Raw genomic sequence first — 20,442 nt, forward strand, 5'->3', positions numbered from 1 at the left:
GTGTGTCCCGTGCATCTGGGGGAATTTTTGCCTGCGAGTTTTGCGCCGCAACCCCGGTCAGACGTCGGTCCATTTTCCTCCAGCGGTTTTTCAGCTCCGGGCCCCGTTCACCACGGTTTTCCACGGTCGTTTGTTCTGGCAGAGCTCAATTCAGCCCGCCTTGCGTCGTGCAATATGACGCTCACCGCTTGCCCTTACAACCCCAATATGATGGCTGACGAGGTCATGTGTCCGGCCTAGGTTCCCCGTCGTGGTCGCCCTCCTGTGTTTTCTCCTGGGCTGTTGCGGGCTTTTCCAGTCGAGTTCTGTGGGTTATGAAATAAAGACGTGTTCCAAGATTCAGCTCTGCCTCATCCTTCATCCTGCCACAATATAGTCCAAGCTGTACTGGTCCACCTCCAGTGTAGATCTTTCATCAGTAGGTCTCTGTGTCGTGTCGTGTCGTGTTGTGTCACTACGCTTAAGAAATTTGGCTTTTTATGAAATTGTTCCGTTTTGCTTAGTGGTTTGGAGGCTGGATTGGAGCCTCTTGCGGGCCGGTTTCGACCCACTGGTCTAATGATTGACACCTCTGCTGTAGACAATGTCGAGTCGAACTGGGAAACGTGACATTGCTCAGATCAATTTTCTTGGCCCAGATTAACAGTTTTGTTTCATTCCATTTGTTCCGGTGTTGCTTCTTTGTCATCGGTGGTTTTGTACTTTCTTACACAGCGTGTATCGAAAAGTAAAAGTGAAAAAGTTGCCACAGCGGTAGATACATTCAGGATGAGACGTGTCGAAGCTTCCTTTAAACACAGCGTGCGTGAAACCCTATTGCACTTCTGGAACTTCATCACAACTTGTCACACGCAGACACAAAAGGTTCTCAGTGAAGGTGAGATTTACTACAGACTTATACATGTGTGGAAACTTTGCAGCATGTGCATGTGACTGTGTGTTTATGTGCCGTCAAAGTCTGTGTGTGTGTGTGTGTGTGTGTGTGTGTGTGTGTGTGTGTGTGTGTGTGTGTGTGTGTGTGTGTGTGTGTGACACCGAGGCACGGGGCGTTGTCTGCCGCTCGGGGCCCCTCTTGTCGGCTGCTGGCGTATCCCAGAATCCTATTAGGAGCGAGTCACACTTGGGTGGCACATTCATCATGGGCCCTGCACATTCAGATTGCTGTTATGAATATAATTAGAGAGGAGCATAGAGAAGATGTTCAGGGCACTCACACACACACACACACCCACACACACACGTTCACTTACAGTCATATGCGAGTGCACAAACACATATGTCAGAGCGTATACAGTATATTGTCATGCATACAAATGATCACCCACATTACAGTGCCCGGGACACAAAGGGCTGCACATCCTTGTCACAGACACTCTCCCCCGTACGACTTCTGTCACTTTCTTTTCAAAACGCACGCACACACACACACACACACACACACACACACACACACACACACACACACACCCCTATGGTTATGCCAGACACTTCATTTTCACCTCTCGCCACTTCAAGTACAGGCCGGCCAGCTCACACAGGACGAGGCTGAGGCAATCTGACACCGCTGAGTCTCACTTACATACATACACATACATATACATATATATACACATTTATATATGTATATATGTGTGTGTGTGTGTATATATATATATATATATATATATATATATATATGTGTATATATACACACACAAAAACGTGAAGAGATCCTGGAAAACAAGTCATGAGTGTTCCTGACGTCGTCTCTATTGTAACTGAGAAACTATTAAAAACACATCAGAGTGCCACGCCGCTGCACTGGCTGACATGCTCATTCATTATCACGCACGCACGCACGCACGCATGCACACACACACACACACACACGCACACACACACACACACACACACACACACACACACACACACTGTCTTTATCGTGCCTCATATGGTCTGACTCTAATCCTGACCTGAGTCTTTAAACTCTCATGTTCATGTCGGTCAGTGTGGATATGATGGACGCCACATGTGTCGCTTGCCCAGTGCTTCCTAATCTTATCATGACCTCAGCCCTTGAACCACATCTTATCTTTAAATACATATTACAATCTTCAGGGATCTGCTCTATGATCACTAAAGGATTACACATTTAGTTTTAGGCCTCAGAAAAAGAGCACGAAGTAGATCTAATTGAAAATCAACAAATTTACAGTTAGATTCCATATACACGACAACGTAAAGTGAATATTCATTGTTTTTGCATTTTTCATTTCACAAACTTTTCACATTTGCAGAATGTTTTGAAAAATGTGATGCAGTTAGCATTACACCAATTCAATTCAAATTGGCATTGTTTGTTTTTTTTGTAATGAAAGCACACACACATGCAGCAGAGAACAACATGCTATAAACATTAACAATGGGAGAACACAGAGTTTCTTGTGGACAGATGACCAAGTTGGATTGTTATCACCGTCAAAATAAAACTACCAAGTCCCAGGAAAATATGGAGTCATGACACAGGAAAACATTGTTGATTTTATCTATTTACTGAGCATGTGCAGAAGAACTATTTACTACAGCACAGCAGCAAAGTGTTATTTTCCTTTGTTTTACTGTAATGGAGACAGAGTTGGATCATTTTCAAAAGGCTCCACCTGCACTGTCATGTAAGCGGACAACCAAAATACAACAAAAGTTATGTGCTTTTACTTGAAAAAAAATGTCTTTTATTCTAAGCTTGAGAACAAACAAATGACCAGTACAATACATTTACCAAACTTCTTAAAGTACAATAACTGACAGTTAGAATGAATCAAACCTGAAAGCAAGTCCTTAAAAAATGAACCATGTGGTCATTTAGTTCCCTCTAAATTCATTTAAAAAAATTACTACAATTATTTTTCACATTATTCAATTTATTAACCTAAAATAAATGTCATTTATAGGACATTTAATTGGAAAATGAAAAATGTTGATGACAATAAATTAATAGTTTCATCCTTCCATCATCACATTGTCTTTTTTTTTAAATCTAAATGTAACAATTATGAAATTAACAATTGATTGAATCATTCAAAGCCACTTGATGAGAACAGATATAATTCAATTGAATACTAATATTTTACCTTTTACATGCATTCATGAATGCAAAATCAAAGCAAATGTTAAGGGACACTTTTCAAGCCCAGTTCTTTCGTTTGAATGATTTTATTTACTAAAGATGTTGTTGAAGGGTTTTTTTGTATCTTAAGGTTCTTTGAATGTAAGTTCAGTACATTTTTAATCACTGAATGACAAATAAGCTCAGCATGCAGAATCATAGGAGACAAATAAAAACAGCCTTTGTTCTTTTGAGGTTTGATACGAAAGGGAAAAAAAATCTGTCCTATTATTATTCTTCCAATCTTTTTCACGTCAGTGGGATTGTGTGTGTGTCTGTGTGTGTGTGTGTGTGTGTGTGTGTGTGTGTGTGTGTGTGTGTGGGTGTGTGTGTGTGTGTGTGTGTGCGCACACACACTGCAGAGTGCTATGAACTACAGGTATTCTAGTGCTCTAATGGAATAAAAGTAGACTGTGATATAAAGTCCAGTGGTGAAATGAAGCGGCTCTGTGGATCCTCATCTTCATCAAAATCCTCATCTTTTTTTCTTCTTTTTTTTCAAACGCTGAAGTATTTTCACAAATCTGTGACTGCAGCTCTGTAATTGCACTCTTGTGTTGAATTTAGCTGCGGTCAGATAAACCAGTGTGGTGATGCTTGTTATACTCAAACTACAAAGTAACTTAAACACTGACATCAATCACCGGCTTGTTATTGATGTGACGATTCACACACCTCGCTCCAGCACCGGATCCTCACGGACACTCCTGCAGGTAATCAGCTAATTGATTGCTCAAACTCTTAAGTCCTGCAGTGAGGTGGGTCCGGTACTAGAGGATTGTCTGTTGTTTGTCCTCCCCGGGGTGTGAGTGTCCTCCCCGGGGTGGGTGGGTGTGTGTGAAGATGCCCGAGAGTCCCCGGGCCCAGTCCAAGATGTATGTGTTCCTCCCCGGGGTGTGTTGTGTGTGTCCTCTCCGGGGTGTGTTGTGTGTGTCCCCTCCGGGGTGTGTTGTGTGTGTCCTCCCCGGGGTGTGTTGTGTGTGTCCTCTCCGGGGTGTGTTGTGTGTGTCCTCTCCGGGGTGTGTTGTGTGTGTCCTCCCCGAGGTGTGTTGTGTGTGTCCTCTCCGGGGTGTGTTGTGTGTGTCCTCCCCGGGGTGTGTTGTGTGTGTCCTCTCCGGGGTGTGTTGTGTGTGTCCTCCCCGGGGTGTGTTGTGTGTGTCCTCTCCGGGGTGTGTTGTGTGTGTCCTCTCCGGGGTGTGTTGTGTGTGTCCTCCCCGGGGTGTGGTGTCCCTTGTGTGTGTCTCCTGTCTGCGCAGCACTCCCGGCTGCGTTCCTCGTGTGCCATCTGCACTCCTCCACGGGGTGCAGCGCACCTCCCTGCGGACGTTCTCCTGCCTGCGCTGCACTCCCGGCAGCGTTCCACGTGTGCCATCCGCACTCCTCCACGGCGTGCAGCGCACTTCCCAGCTGCAGTCCTCCCGCCCGCGCAGCACCCTGGCTGCGTTCCTTGTGCGCCATCCGCACTCCTCCACGGCGTGCAGCGCACTTCCCAGCTGCAGTCCTCCCGCCCGCGCAGCACCCTGGCTGCGTTCCTTGTGCGCCATCCGCACTCCTCCACGGGGTGCAGCGCACCTTCCTGCTGCTGTTGTCCTGCCTGCACAGTGCTCCTGGCTAGGATGCAGCGCATCTTCCAGCTCCCCTTTTCCTGCCTGCACAGCGCTCCTGGCTGCGGTCACCGTGCGCCGTCAGCACTCCTTCCTGGGGTGCCGCGCACATCCCGGCTGCAGTCTTCCCGCCTGCGCAGCACTCCTGGATGCGTTCCTCATCTCCCTGGTCCTGGTTTGCAATAACATCACTGACAATTGCACCTATTCTGCCTCCTGGTCTGCTTTTGGGTTCCAGACACTCCACGCACCGGCTCAGCCGTGACAATTGATGTGCATTTAGGGGAAGTTTGTGAAATAAAAGTACATTATTATAGTTCAAATTCAATTTAACTGCTTTGCTAATTGCTACAGATATCCAGTAATTACTTTCAAAAGTAGTGACTAGTCTTCATTTGTTCTGTTAATATTGTTCATTTAGTGATATTACTGTAATGAAGTAGTAACAAAACAGCTGATATTTACTCCCTTCATACAGAAAGCAGCAAAAAACTCCCAAACTGAATTTTTTTTTTTTATATTTAAGACTGCCCACAATGACTGAGAAGTTACTATTATTTATTGTTAGTTTGTTTAGAAAGAGACAGCTTTCATATTAATTGGCAGTAAACTCCAGTAATAAGGAGTTTAGTGAAATGGTGACAAAGCTGCTCTTTAACTGATACAACTTTGGGATGAAAAATGTTAACATTGCAGCTCAGTCAATGAAGGCCTGATGTTTTCAAGTGAAAACGGGGATCTTTTATTGCGTAATGGTGTCTGTTTCCATGACAACAGTGGTTGGAGCCACTGAAAGCATGCTGACTACATTGTTTTCAGTGTTTCTGCAATTTCCGTGGAAACGAACATCGTTTTCAAAATGTTGCTGTGTAGATGCAGCACTTTTTTGAAGCGGAAACACAAAAATTAGGTGGTGTCACTGGAAACGTTTTCATGTTGACGGGGCCAGAATGAGCTCTGCAGCTCTGCTTTACCAAAGTATAACGAGCTGCAACTTCACCAATTTGTGGAGGGTAGTTTGTAAAGTGTTTATTTTCTTTTTTTTGCTTTAACGCTTACACAGCTGAACACAAGCCAGACCTTTCATGCTGCATCTTCAACAACATATATCCCTTTAATTAGTGTGTAAAGACTTAACTACAGTTACACATCAACATTATTTTGGAGGATTTCCTTTCACGTGTCAAGTGACTTTTCCCACTTATGTTAGTTTTATTAGTATCTTCACTAATGTATTAATTTTTTTGAAAAAATTAGGTAACATTTAGCAGAAACAAAAGCAGATTTATTGATCTTTCGGACAATATCCTGTATCATGTGTGTTAAAATTTTAGAGTTGGATGTGTGTATGCGGACAAAGGTATTAAAGATATAATGTTACAGCAAATAAATCAAAAATGCAACTGGAAAAAGAAAATCAAAATTATCCAAAAAATTAGCAATTAAAGATGAAGAGGAGATTCAGAAGATTGCAAGACCACAGAATGGACACCACAGAAAATAACTTTTAACAAAATCAGCAAATAGAAGCATAATGCATTTTTAATCTATTAGCATAAATTGCCAGTGTGAACACAACATTTGAGATGAGCTGCCAGGAAAACTAGCTTTCTCGTTGCTATCAAACTAGCATCAAAGGAGTTTGTAAAAAAAAAACCCATAATGCAACAGCTATTGGGGACGTTTTTTGGGGGGACATTTCAATGTATTTTGCACAAGAATGTTTCTTTAAAATGGGCGTCCTGTTGACATTGTTGTTATTTTCTGTAATAAAGTTTAAGTTCAAAGGTTATCATGGCACTATTTTGCCAGTCCAGGCCCCTGAACAAAAATGTGTTTAAAACAGCTCTGATGTAACCTGATGTAGACAAACCCAATACTGATCATGTGCGTTATCTAATATCTATAGTCTCTCAGACAAAATCTTCAGTGTCTGAATATCTACATCTCTAAAAGCAAACTGTTTGTAATGTAGTGGTTTGAGCTAATTGGTGATTATAGTAGCCAGTGCGTGTGAGAGTGAATGTATGAGTTAGTTTAGTGATGGACTGATGAACTGTTTAACTGTGTTTGCCAATACCAGCTCTAAATTCAAGAAACTTCAGCGAGCATAAAGTAGGAACAGAAGATAGGCAGGTACATTCAAGGTACATTGATTCTCACCTCTGTTCAATAAGAACGCAAAGAACATTTGCACCAATATTTTGATAAACATACTCTGTTATTTAGCATTCCCATTAGATTTTCACATTTTGTGCTGTTTATTTGTTCCATCTCCAGCATTTGAAGGCGCAATATGTGCTATTTCCATTTGACTTTGATGCCTTCAGTACAGCATAATCCGTTAGCTATTTGTAAAAGTCTCTGAAGAGCCATCTGGAACACTTCTGTTCATCATTGAGCCTCATCACAACACTAGAAAACCCAGAGTACACTGATGACCAAGCACTTCCTGTCTCAATTCCTTTTCACAACACTTTGGCCTGAAGATCACTCATAAGACAATCCATGATACTGAGTGTACAACCAGTCCCACTGAATGGAGAACACCTTCCAGCAACTTAGGAATAGATGTATCTTAGATATGATGGCGGAACAGGCAGCAACGTCCAGTATCACCCAAGCAAGGCAAGAAATGCGGTCAAAATGGTGAACAACAATGTTCATCATCCCAGTAAAGATCAAACTGAAACTGTACGAGAGCGGTGTGTCTCCTCTCTGCTGCATGGCTCAGAATGCTGGAGGATGACTGAACGTAGCACAAACAAGTTGCCCAGCTTCCATTAAGAAAATCTCCAGCAGGATGTTGAGCCTGCGACTTCTCAACGTCTCACCCACAGGAACCATGAGAGAATGAAGACCATTAACAGGAAACGGTGATGGAGATTGATCAGACATAAAGAGAGAGCAGAGCAGCATCACCAGCACAGACCAACGTTGGACCCTGGAAGGGAAAAGCAAACAGGGACGACCCAAGAATATCTGCTGTGGGACTGTGGAAGGAAACTCAAAATATAAAGAACCTGGGCAAACATCCAGAAACATGTGAGGAGCAGAAGAGAGTGGAGAGTGTTGTTACTGCCTGACATAGCTGACAGTAGTCATAGGCCTAACTGACTGACTGACTGACTGACTGACTGACTGACACAACCATGGAAACTTCCGTTTAAAGCACAAATGTATTACAGGTCTAAGAGCTGGAAGGTCAGTGTTCGCTATGAATCCACCAGACAACCCATAAATGATCTTAAAATCTGACATCCTTTATCTTATCATATCATATATATCTAAATCTAAAGATAATATATGTATATGTTCTTGAGCTAAACGTGGATCCATCTTCTGAGCAGAAGAACAGCAGTGTGCTGACACTGCAGGCCTGTCTGTCAGACCAGACGTGTGAGTGGACGGTAATAAAGTCACTTACACATGTACACTGCCAAGAACTCAAACACGGCAATCATGTCAGAGAGCTCCGAGAGCTGCACGTTTCATTAAAATGAAGAATAGTGGAAACTGGACTCAGTTCAAATGTGTAAGCACCTAATTTGATGTGTTGTTGTTGAGGGTAAATAGTGAACAAGTCATCCAGTAAATGTCAAGAGCTGCCGGTGAGGTTTAAAAAAAAAAGAGAGAGAAAGAAAGAAAATAGAGGATTACTTGGAGTGTGTGTGAACTCCTGTACTTCAACAATAGATTAAAAAAGCAAACACTTCCCCACTTCTTAAGCTATAATTTCCCTCCCCCCTGCATGATAACACATCTGGGCCGACGTCCAGACCTCTGACGGCAAAAAGCTTCATTTGTCCACCTCTGAAATTCCTCATGAGGCCGACTTGGTTTTCTAATTAAGTGTGTGACGGAACGCCAGACGTCTGTCGTGGTACGCTCTCTCTCTCCCTGTCACACACACACACACACACACACACACACACACACACACACACACACACACACACACACACACACACACACACACACACACACACACACACACACACACACACACACAAACATGCTGTTTGTTCCCCCCACCCTCCCTTCTGTCTGCCTCCACCTCTACGAGCCCTCCGCTAAGCGCGAGCAGGAATCCGGCCAAGACTCTTGGAGTGCCAGCATGTGTTTACCACCCTCTGAATGCTCGCCACGTCGAGAGCTCTGCCTGCCATCTGAATGCTCTGTAATATCAATAATTGATGCTCTTGAGGAGTAGTAATTAAATTAGTTAATTATGCCGGTGAAATTACATGTAATTATGAGACTGGAGGGTATGTTTAGTAAATTAGTCTCATCCATGCTCACTGTGTGTACTGCTGCCAAATTTTATTCCTTGATGATTGGGTAATTTTGATACTCTCTCTGTTTTTAGGGAATAAATGCACCGTTTACACACACACACGCTGTCTGATCTGGATTACAGGGCTTTTGTCACCAGAGGTATTCCTCTTTAAACTCGGGGAAAAAATATGCCGCTTCATAACAATGTGATAAGTGATTTTGGCAACAGAGTTTTACTGCACAATTCCAATATTTCACGTTGCGAATCTGGGCAACAGACACTAATTCTCACCACTCGATTAGTCTTTGTTTATCACACATGTTTGGAAACTGAAGTTATTTTATGATCCAACCAGAAAAAAACCTCCACACAATATCACTATTTTCACTTTTACCAAAACTAAAATGAAACTTTCCTGCTCAGATGCTTTGTAGAACATCTATTTTGGTGCATTTGATAAATGAAAAAAGGTGTCCTTCAATCACATGCACTTCATTACACTGTCTCCAAGAATTGACTTGAATTTTGTTTTGATTATATTTTGTCTCTGCAGCCCCCCAGTGGTTCCAAACATGGGGATCACAGCAGGGGTCCGAAGCTTAAGCTGCTCTCAGATTGTCAGAATTACATTTATTAAGCATTTATTACATGCCAAGGTTTCAATGGAAAAAGCATTGTTTTAAATGTTTCATTTCAGAAAAGTTTCACATTTACATGGCAACATTTTGAAAAGGATAGCTGTTTTCACGTCGATGTGGTTAGCATGCCAGGCTCAGAGTTAGCAGTGTTGGTTATTTTAGGAATAAAACCAAACACACATGCGCGTAGAGAACAATACACGACATTTACAATGGTGAGTAAACAGACATATGCATGGACAAACGAGGAAGTTGGACTGGAGTCCCAGGAGAATATGGGCTGGGCGTCATGATACATTACTGGAAATGAAGCAAACATTGTCGTTGTCCAGAAGCACTTTATAGCCTGCATCTGTGGTGTGCAGTCCCATTGTTTCAGAAAACGTGTTTTCCCCGTTTCCATGGAGATGGGGTTGGAGCGTTTTCAAAAATGTGCATTTACCAAAACACACGGTAAAAGTGCCACACAGAACATGGTGAGATACACCTGGTGACAAAAGATGAAAAATATGTATAGCAGCATGGGGAGCTGAAATTGACAGTTGAGGGCACATATAAGCAGATATCATGCATTACAGTGTTACTATATAGTGTTTGGTTGATACCAAAACTCTTTCTGGGAATGCCTGACCAGATTATTCTATTGAGGCCCTTCTGTAGAGTCTCTCCATGCCGATGTAATTCAAAAGTTCTCTCTTTGTATGAATGATAAAGATATCTTAAAAAAAAAAAAAAGTTCATTAAAAAGTCCAGTTTTCAGTGTCACCAAACACCTTTGTTGTGTAAACTGACCCCCAAACCGCAGTTAAAGTTTTGTACTTCCACTTGAAGATGTTGTTGTGGAAACAGGGCCTAAAAACCACGAAGGACTGGAGTTCTCCTGGTCTGGGGTTAGAGTCTTCTGCTGTAGATGAAATGGTTAAAAACTGTTGTTCTTGTGATGTTACTTGCTCAGCATTTGATTCAGAAGCTTTTACAAAGCTCCTCAGTTTCCTGGCAGCAGAACTCACCTGACATTTCTCTACAATATTAAAAGAGCCCCAGTATATGTGGAATATTTCTCTTCTCGCCAACGATTTCAAGTCTTTGGTGTGTTCATTTATCAAGTTGCTGGTGTGTAGAGATTGGCAATTAATGAGAATCGTCATCATCACGGTATCATTTCCTAATTAATCAGTCAATCGTTTAGGTGTTAAATGGCAAAAAATATTGTGAAAGCTAATCATCTTGAGTCTTATCAGATCAACAGTCTCAGATCAATTTTCTCCTCATAAGACACTTCATTGACTTAAATGATTAATCCGATCATCATTTATCAACAGCTCTAATGGAAAAAGCCACACTAATGATGAATGAACCTAAGTGTATGATGCTTTACAGTCCTAGAAAAAGACAATGGGAAGCACAGAATTAAAAGAGCACTGCACATAAAATCCCATCATGGCCATCTTTCTGTATTAAAGTGTCTAAATATGGCTGCGCGCTGGGCGGAGACTGTGTCAACACCGCCAGTGAGCGCCTGCAGGCGGTGGACCGACTCTCTCTTGTTTGACTTTGCGCTGCAGAGGGAGGCTTATCTGTAAGCCCTGCCATATTGCTGCATCACATTTCCCCCAAGATCTCATAAACAGCTTGTCGGGCTCCTACTTGTGAAATGGAAGGCATATTGTCTAGACCGGGCTGAATGCACAGACAAATAACAAAGCTTAAAAACACTGTGTACTGTGGTTAATGAGATTAAACTGGCTGCCACGGAAGTTTTCCCCCCATTAATTGCCACTGGATTACACGAGAACAACTGCACATATTCGTCTGGCAGTCACGTGTAGAAGTTTCCATTGGCGTGATCCACTGATATGACACCTCAAAGTGGCGGCTGATGGTATTGATCAAGCACTGAAACTGAAAGGTTGTTTCATCTTCTCAGATGGACTGAAGCAAAGGGAAGTGTGCAAATGTTCACACGTGGTATTGGCGATTATGCGCTTGTGACTGACGATGATGCTGGGACCACTTTATCCAGGACGACGACTCTGGTCAGAGAGTAGAAACAGACACCGGGTGTTGACTTTATCCCTTTTAATAGTCAGTTGGCAGTACAGCACGTGGATTCCCGACGAATAATGAATAAGTGAATGTAGAATTATCGAAGAATAAATGACTGAAGAGTAATGCAGAATGGTTTTCTGTAACACATAAAGAACATACAGATCAATAACCGGAGGTAATAATGCTCCATAAACTGGAATTAAATCCCCTATAGTGTCACACTCATACAGACGGAGCTAGCCGATTAGCATTAGCTTCATTCACATCCGAGCTAAATGACACAGCGCTGTTACCAAACACACATGTTCTAACCTATAAACTGAATATAAACACTTGTAGGCATGCTTGATGACCTATTAATGACTTACTTCTCCAGGAAGGCATTCAACATGTAACGAGGGGATCACTACCGTCTTATTATTATCAGAAAAAAAAAACTGTGCACCCAGACGTAACACGAGGACCCCATAATCTGACTGGGCTGTCCAAAAATAATGCCCGACGAAAAACCCTATTCCAACATAACACATAATACACTTCACAGGGAATTTGTAACACATGGAGAGCATAGTAATGATTGGCAGAAACACCACTCGTCCACTCAGGTGCTCCTGAGGCATGATGGGAAAGCTGCAGAGGCTGCGAGGCCTCAGAAACTGTCAGTGTCTCACTGCGCCTCAGGCTGCATCCTTTTAATTTATGTTGGTAAAGAATCGCAAAGTGCTGCCATCTCTCCAGAGACACCCCGGCAAGTTAATTATGTTCCTCCACTTGTTACACACACACACACACACACACACACACACACACACACACACACACACACACACACACACACACACACACACACACACACACACACACACACACACACACACACACACACACACACACACACACACACACACACACACACCCTGTTCCTGTGGGATGAGAGGCACTTTTTGATTTGTTCAGTTAAAAAGTGTCATCTCTGAGAAGTTCACTGAATCAAACAGACATTGGAGGTAGCGAGCAGATTCAGTCTGCCTGCAGAGAGCACACACACACACACACACACACACACACACACACACACACACACACACACACACACACACACACACACACACACACACACACACACACACACACACACACACACACTGTCATATAGATGCACATGTGTCTTGACAGGCAGAATAACAGGCCGATTGAGCAATGAGAAAACAAGTGACACAGAAATCCTCCTCTCGTCTGCCTCCCCGCCCCCACACGGCTTGCCGAGGTTCCTCCTGATGTTCATTTTGGGTGACTGAGAGTGACCTCGCTCATCGGATGTGACACCGTCACAGGATAATAAAAAAAAGTGAAGAAGATTGAGTATTTCAAAAAGGAAAACAAGCTTGGCGTTTTGTTCCTCCCACACTCGTGGAGTTGTTTAAAGAAAATGTGCTCTGCTGTCACTCTTATCTCACTTGTTTCAGGTGGTTCTATTGTTTCTGCACACAACACGCCAACATCCAAGCACCAAAACATCTATTTATGCATCTTTGTATGGATATGCCTGACTTGACAGCCAGTGACTGCTGAAAACCTACAAAACCGCGTAACCATCATCTGGTTATAGGGTCAGTAAAAGAAAAAAAGAAAATCAATGTTTGCAGACATAGAAATGCAGCAGATCCATCTTCTATGTCAATCCCAACTGAGTTTGTGATTCATTTACTAGGTTCTTGCTAAATCGTGCATTTATTTTGTGCGTTTTTATTCAAAAGAGCTCATCTGTCACAAAGTCCAAACTAAGAGAGCCAGCTGAAGAAATACTCCCAGAATAATGACGACATTTCAAGTGAAAACGCATCATGTTTGTGTTTTTTTTCAGAAAAGTTTTGCAGACATCATTTTCAGTCCGTTGCCATGTAAACGTGAAACTTTGTTCAAATCAAAATGATACGTTTTCACTGGAAACCTTGTGGTGTAAACTGCAAACGTGTATTTGGATTGTGGGAGGAAACCGGAGAACTAACCCAAAACCCACGCACAGGGAGAACAGGAAAACTCCACAGAGAAAATAACTGAAACAGGAACCAGAGACACACCGTGTGGTTAAAATAAATCACAGTGAGAGGTCAGACTCTATTTTTCACCACACTAATCATCAGAGTTGAGCAACAGCTAAGGAAGTCATTGAGGACTGAGTGTTTGACCAGCTCATCCTTGGTTTGAAACACAAAACCCTTTTTAAGGCATGACTGAAATGAAAAACAGGCTTTTTTGATATTCAAATTTTTTATTTTTAATGCCGCTAAATGTTTTTTGTTGGGAATAAAAATCAGTTTGGAAACTGTAAAACTTACCAAAATGCCCAAATAGTTCAAGCATCATAGTATATGAAAATATATCCCTAAACAGGCTTAAATCATATTCAAAAACTTTTCACAATCCTGTTTTCACATCCAAATCACTACTTAGTCCTGCAAATGTGTCGTTCTTTGCCCCATGCAGGGTTCAGGGCAGTGGCGACGGCAGAGGTTATTTTCTGCTGATGCTTTGGGGGAGCTCGATCATTCAGTGACGGTGCTGTTGAGGATCTCTGGTTCATTTCCTACTGTAACACCCACAATATGTGCACATCGCACCGTGCATGTAACAGTCGTGCATATAATGGAGAAGCGTCACTATTTAAAACATTATTATGCGACACAATACACACTATACTCAACCAAAGTGATAAAGATGAAATGTTGACAAGCTGCCACTTAATGTAAAGTTTAACAGCAGAATGTCCCTGATGGAGCCTCGACAGCAGCAGGAAGCAAAACACAGCACGTTTTCATTTCGGCCTCAAACACAAAAACCTCCACTGGAAGAAAAATATTCTCTTCAATGGATATAGTGACATATTAATAAACACAGCATAGAGCCAACCAGAAGGAGTCATAATTTGGATCTAAACCACCAAATAGACAATAATCATCATTCACCATGAGACGTCGGTTGTTGTGGTTTAGAGTGGTTTGTTGTTTTATTTGCAAAAAGTGCTCCATGTTTCATTACTATAAGAACGTTATCCAGTCACCATGAAAAAAATGCTCCCAATAACAGGAAGTGGTAAGTTCAAAGGTTAATGCATCCACTGCACCGACTGGCTGAATCAATTCCAACTGCCTTTTTGTAAAAAAATATATACATAATACATGCATGTTTTATTGGTGTATTTCTTAATCAACCAGACAAAAAATTATAATGTTCACACATTAAAAAATCCAAATAGACCACTTTCAAAAAATATATATGTATTTCTTGAGGGTACAAGAAATACATATACAATCAGGAAACACACAACAACGTTAACCTTCAATAAGTTTCCTGTTGCTGAGGACTATCCGTGAGAATGACAGCTCTATCTGATATGGATAAAACTCACAATAAGCTCCTTATTAAAGCAAGATGAGGCTGCTGGCTTTAATAAACATTCACAGCTTTCTAAGTCTGGGTAATTATTCAAAATTGTCCAATAAAAAGCTTGACGTGTGGCTTAAATGCTCACATATTCCATTTATTGCATCCATCCCAGTGTGATGCTTGTGTGTGCATGTGCGTGAGTGTGTGTATTAAAAATAAGCACACATAAAGGCTGCTGTAACACACGTGTGATAATGTGCATTACATATGACTGATTTTATGAAGAGCCTCCGTTTGCAAATGACAGCAAACATTAAATAACCCCCTTTAATTACATCCCATAATCCTCCCATGATCCGCCCTGGTGGATCTTATTATGAGACTTTGATGTGCACAGTGGAAAAACCTTACATCGACAATTTTGCCTTGACACGCCCTCATTTTTGATCATTTGGAGCTGAAATATTGATCATAAAGTCTGGAAATGTCAAAATATGTCTCAGCAAGGTGGAAAAACAAGCAGTTTTGTGTTTCCTTCCTCACAGATTTTATGACAGACAATATAACAAGGCACTAAAAGAGTCTTCTTGCATTTCAATATTCTTAAAAATGAAAATAAAAACAACAAAAAAACACTTGTATGCACCACAACTGTTTTTATAGTTTGCAGGCAGTGTATAATAGAAATGTGTGAAATCTTAAAAGAAAAGTACTATTGTTGAAGTAGTTTACTTGTTGTTTTCGCTCGCTTGTCTCGACTTTGTTAATTAAGTTAACAGAGCGAGTTTAATATCCAACGCTCACCTAAACTATACTCTGTTTCTACTGCTTGTTATAATTTCAAATAGCAAAGTGTATAATTTGTTCAGTGATGACAATATCTGCCAGATGAGAAGTTTTAGTAGGGAAAATTACATACTCGAAGCTTGGCACCATATAAGAACAAGATTTTGGGAAAATGAGGCAACTCATGTTTAAAAACCATGTTGAGATTTCAATACGACCTCTGTGTTACATAGAGATTTTATACATTTTTACAATGAATCCAACTCTGAGATAGGTTGTATTTGAAAAATCTCTTTGAGTCCCCATTGTCCTTTCTTTTCTTTTTTACAATACATATTACAATAAATTGATTGTCAAACAGGTACATAAAGCAGCAAAGAACAACAACAGATACATGATTTTGACATTTGAACAAATGATGGAAGCAAACAAGCAACAGCAGCAGCACATCTCATTGTTAAGGAATAGTTGTGTGCGTGTGCATGCGTGTGTGTGTGTGCGTGTGTGTGTGTGTGTGTGTGTGTGTGTGTGTGTGTGTGTGTGTGTGTGTGTGTGTGTGTGTGTGTGTGTGTGTGTGTGTGTGTGTGTGTGTGTGTGATTGAGTGGGGCAGGGATCTGATGAAGTATTAAGAGGGTTGAGTCCATCTTGCTGCACCGCCACAGCTGTCACTGTTTGTTGTAGTGCACGTTGAGAGGTGGAGGGAGGGTGTACGTGCACAGGTGTGAGGCAGAGTATGTGTAGAGAGTATTTGACAGGACATAGTTCCAATGTCTCCTCTTTATTTGTTTCTTCTTACCTCCAATTTGTGAAAAAAGTGCCACTGAGCTCTTTTCCCGACAGTCGAGGAGTCATTGTGAGAGCGGTCTGTCATATAGTTCGTGAGCATGAGAAAGTGTGTGTGAGTGTGTGTGTGTGAGGAGACAGATGACAGAAACCCAGGCGACAGGCAATGAAAAGAAACATTACTTTGGTTAAAAAATGGAGGCGCTCCTGCTGGAGGACAGAGAGGCTTCACCACGGTGAGCTTGTGGAGACGAGAAGCAGATCAGAGGGAAATATGAACGTGCGTACAATGAATCCGTCTTTGAGTCAGAGCCTGTGAGAAAATCTAGTGAGAAAAATGAAGAGACAGTTTGAAAAAAGGAGAAAGGAAACACAAGGACATTAGTTTGCACACTAACAGCACGGGGATTTCAGATTTTATCATGAGAATGATGCAAAGTGAAGCAATACATCAAAAAAGACAGAGAATCAGGAGAGCCTCTTCAACTCTGTTCAAACCAACACTTGAGCAAAGAAAAAAGAGTGTTTAGATGAGGAAAAAACACTTCTGTCATGTGTGCTGATGTAATGTGGAGAAATTTGTTTTTTTTTTTAATGAAGGTGAGCACAGACAAGGACACGGCAGGAAAAAGTCTGAATGCAGAGAAATGTTTTCCATTTAGCACAAGTAATTTTCTTTGAGGTGTGGATGAGCAAAGATGCACATTTGTGGAGCTACTGACGGATTTCGCAAATACAAGGAGGAACAGGAGTATTTTCCGTGCCTTCTTCTGCAGTTGAGGTGTATTTCTGTGGCGGTTGCAGCACCATCTAAAGGCCTGGCATATGTAGAATATCGTTTTGAGTCATGTTTAAAGTAACATGTGGACGGCCTCAGTTAAGGAGGCTGTGCATTGAGGGTTAGGTAAGGCTTTTATGGTCATTTCCACCTCTGACTCTGGTTCTGCAGGATTCTTCCTGAAAGCGATTTTTTTTTCTACCATCTCCTTTCCTTGCTCATGTGACAACTACCTGTTCTATTCAAAATAATTCATATATACATGTTGATATTTTGAGAAGAGTGGTAGTTGAATGATTCACCAGGTCACAAAATGGCCAACAAATGCAAAAACTGTAACTCTCTGTTTAAATAAGGCCTGAGTGTAAAATGTATATTCTAAAAACCAACTTTCTTCAAAAGATGAAAGCAAAATACATATTGCCACATTCAGGCTAATGATGTTGAAGCCCACCTTCTTCTCTTTGAAGGCACAGCAGTTCGTGCAACATGACGAAACACGTGTTGACTTTTGGTGCCATTCTTATCAGGGGAGGCCCTCAAAACCTAAAATCTGGATTCAGAGCTCTCTGTGGCCCAAGTATATGGCCGCTTAATGGAGGAGGTCCTGAGTTACTTTGGCTTCACTAAATTTATTCTCGCTAATGGTTCCATGACTGGACTTTTCAAACTGTATAAGTCCATGCTCCCAAATGCACAGTTTGGTCAGAGTAACCAAAACAAATGGATATAGCCCAATGAGAAAAGCTCTGCAGCCATGGTTACGACATTCTTAATGAGCCTAATAGTTCTGCTGTACAAGGCCAAAAGAGTAGCCAACAGATAATAACCATTTCTATAGAGTGAGTACTTGGAGAGCAGTATCAGGCCGCTTCAGCTATGTTGCACTCTACCTATAGGAGGCCCACATCAATCACCTTCTGCACCACAGAAACAAAATCTGTTTTCATTTCTGACAGTACCCACCCCTGCCAGCTGATGGTGTTATTGAGCATTGGTCCATGGGAAGAGACCGCAATTCCAGATACTCGAACCTTCATATACTCTAATCCAGGGGTCGGCAACGTTCAACACTCTAAGAGCCTTTTGGACCCATTTCCCACTGACCAGAAATGAAGCATGAAGCATGAAGTATGAAGCATGAAGCATGAAGCATGAAGCATGAAGCATGAAGCATGATGCATTGTTCATCCACATGTCTGCTGATTGGTAGTGAGGATCGTCACTCTCAACAAGTCTGCAATATCAAAATATTTGATCGGAAACCCTCCCAGTATTGGTTACATGTGCCACTTTGCACACACTGGTTGTTTTGTTGACTGGGTTTATTGAAATGTTGGCACTCCACAGCACCATGGTCTTCTGACGAGGTTCAGATGCTCCTCTAAATAACCGGAGAAGAGGCGATCCATTGGAAGATGGATGCTGCAGTCCGGATTGAGAAAGTTTGCCTTTGTGTCACAGATAAAGGAAGCTCACGGCTTCAGATGGCTATGGAACTGCGACTGTGGCAACGGTGAGTTGTGGCCACAACTCCCACGTTATTCGCGCCACTATTGTTGCTTAATGACGTTGCATCCCTGTGTCATTCACAACCTCGCCTACATTTTACCACACTCTCTGTAGTGAGACCGCGGAACACAATTTGCTCTGAGTGCGCTTTGTCTTACCACACCGTCCGGCTCGCCCCGCTCAAGGATGTACTGCAGTGGGACCGAGGCTCAAGTAGCTGCAGCAGAGGGACCAAAGAGCCGCGGGTTACCGACCCCTGGTCTAATCAATGAGACTGTATAGTGAGGATTAAAAGGACGGCAGGATGTATGGAAGCTCTGGACCAAAGGACCTTTATACTTGACAGATGGAAAAGAACAACAACCTTGAAGATGGAGTTAAAAGATGATCGCACTTATCATCATACCCAGACAATAGCATTGCCTTGTGTTGTATTTCCTGTTCACAGCCTCACTTTCTCTGCAGTGGTTGGTCTTAACTTAATTTATTTCTCTGGCCTCCAGTTTAATGTCTCTGAGAATTGCTATTGCTTCAAAACTAACAAGAAGTGTGTCCTTTCTTCTGTTTCCGTTCTTTAGGGAACCTGCACTAAATTCACAAACCAAGCATGGAGCACACCTTTTTCTCTGCAAAATTGACTGCGAACTGGTACCTCTGCTGCCTGATCATGATTTGAGGTAGACCACCATTAGAAAAGCTTACTTGGATGATTTTAGAAAAAACTGAACTGTTATATTGATGCTGGCACAACTGTATTAGTATAGTACTAAAGTACTTGCACACACATTGACCTCACTCATGAGCTGCTCATCAAGTAAAAGCCCTATTGAGTGTCACTAACAAAAGCTTAAATAAGATAAGATAAGCCTTTATTGATCTCACAATGGATACATTTACTTGTTACATTCTGCTCTTAAGGACACTCATTAGGAAAGACAAGAAATGTGCAAACAGTTAGGTAAGAATAGAGGTATCTTATATACAATGACTATCAAGAACTCTAAGGACCAAATAATTACAGAAGTGGGGGAGATGTTGGAAAAGGATATTTTAGAGCCCTCAACTTCCCCTTATGCTGCTTCAGTAGTTCTTCTGCCAAAAAAAAAACAAGGCCCAAAACCAAGGTTCTTCATAGACTACACGAAACTAAATGCAGCTATACAGACAGATACATGTCCTTTGCCTAACAATCATGCGATTTTATTTGGCCAGAGCTAATGTCTTTACCACTGTAGATGAAGAAGAAAGACCAGGAAAAAACTGTCTTCATCTTTCCTTTTAACCTCTATCAGTTCAAGGTGATGCCATTTGTATTGAAGAATGCCCCAGCCACCTTCCAGTGGCTGATGGAGATTGTCTTATCTGACCTACGTGAGCAAATGTGTTTGGATGATATTATTGTTACATACCACCGTGACCGGTGTTTATGTGGGTGTGTCACAACAGTGACGTGTACCTGTCGTTGCTGTTTGTGAAAAGC

The sequence above is a fragment of the Blennius ocellaris genome, assembly GCF_963422515.1.
Source record: "Blennius ocellaris genome assembly, chromosome: 8".
In the NCBI taxonomy this organism is placed as follows: Eukaryota; Metazoa; Chordata; class Actinopteri; order Blenniiformes; family Blenniidae; genus Blennius; species Blennius ocellaris.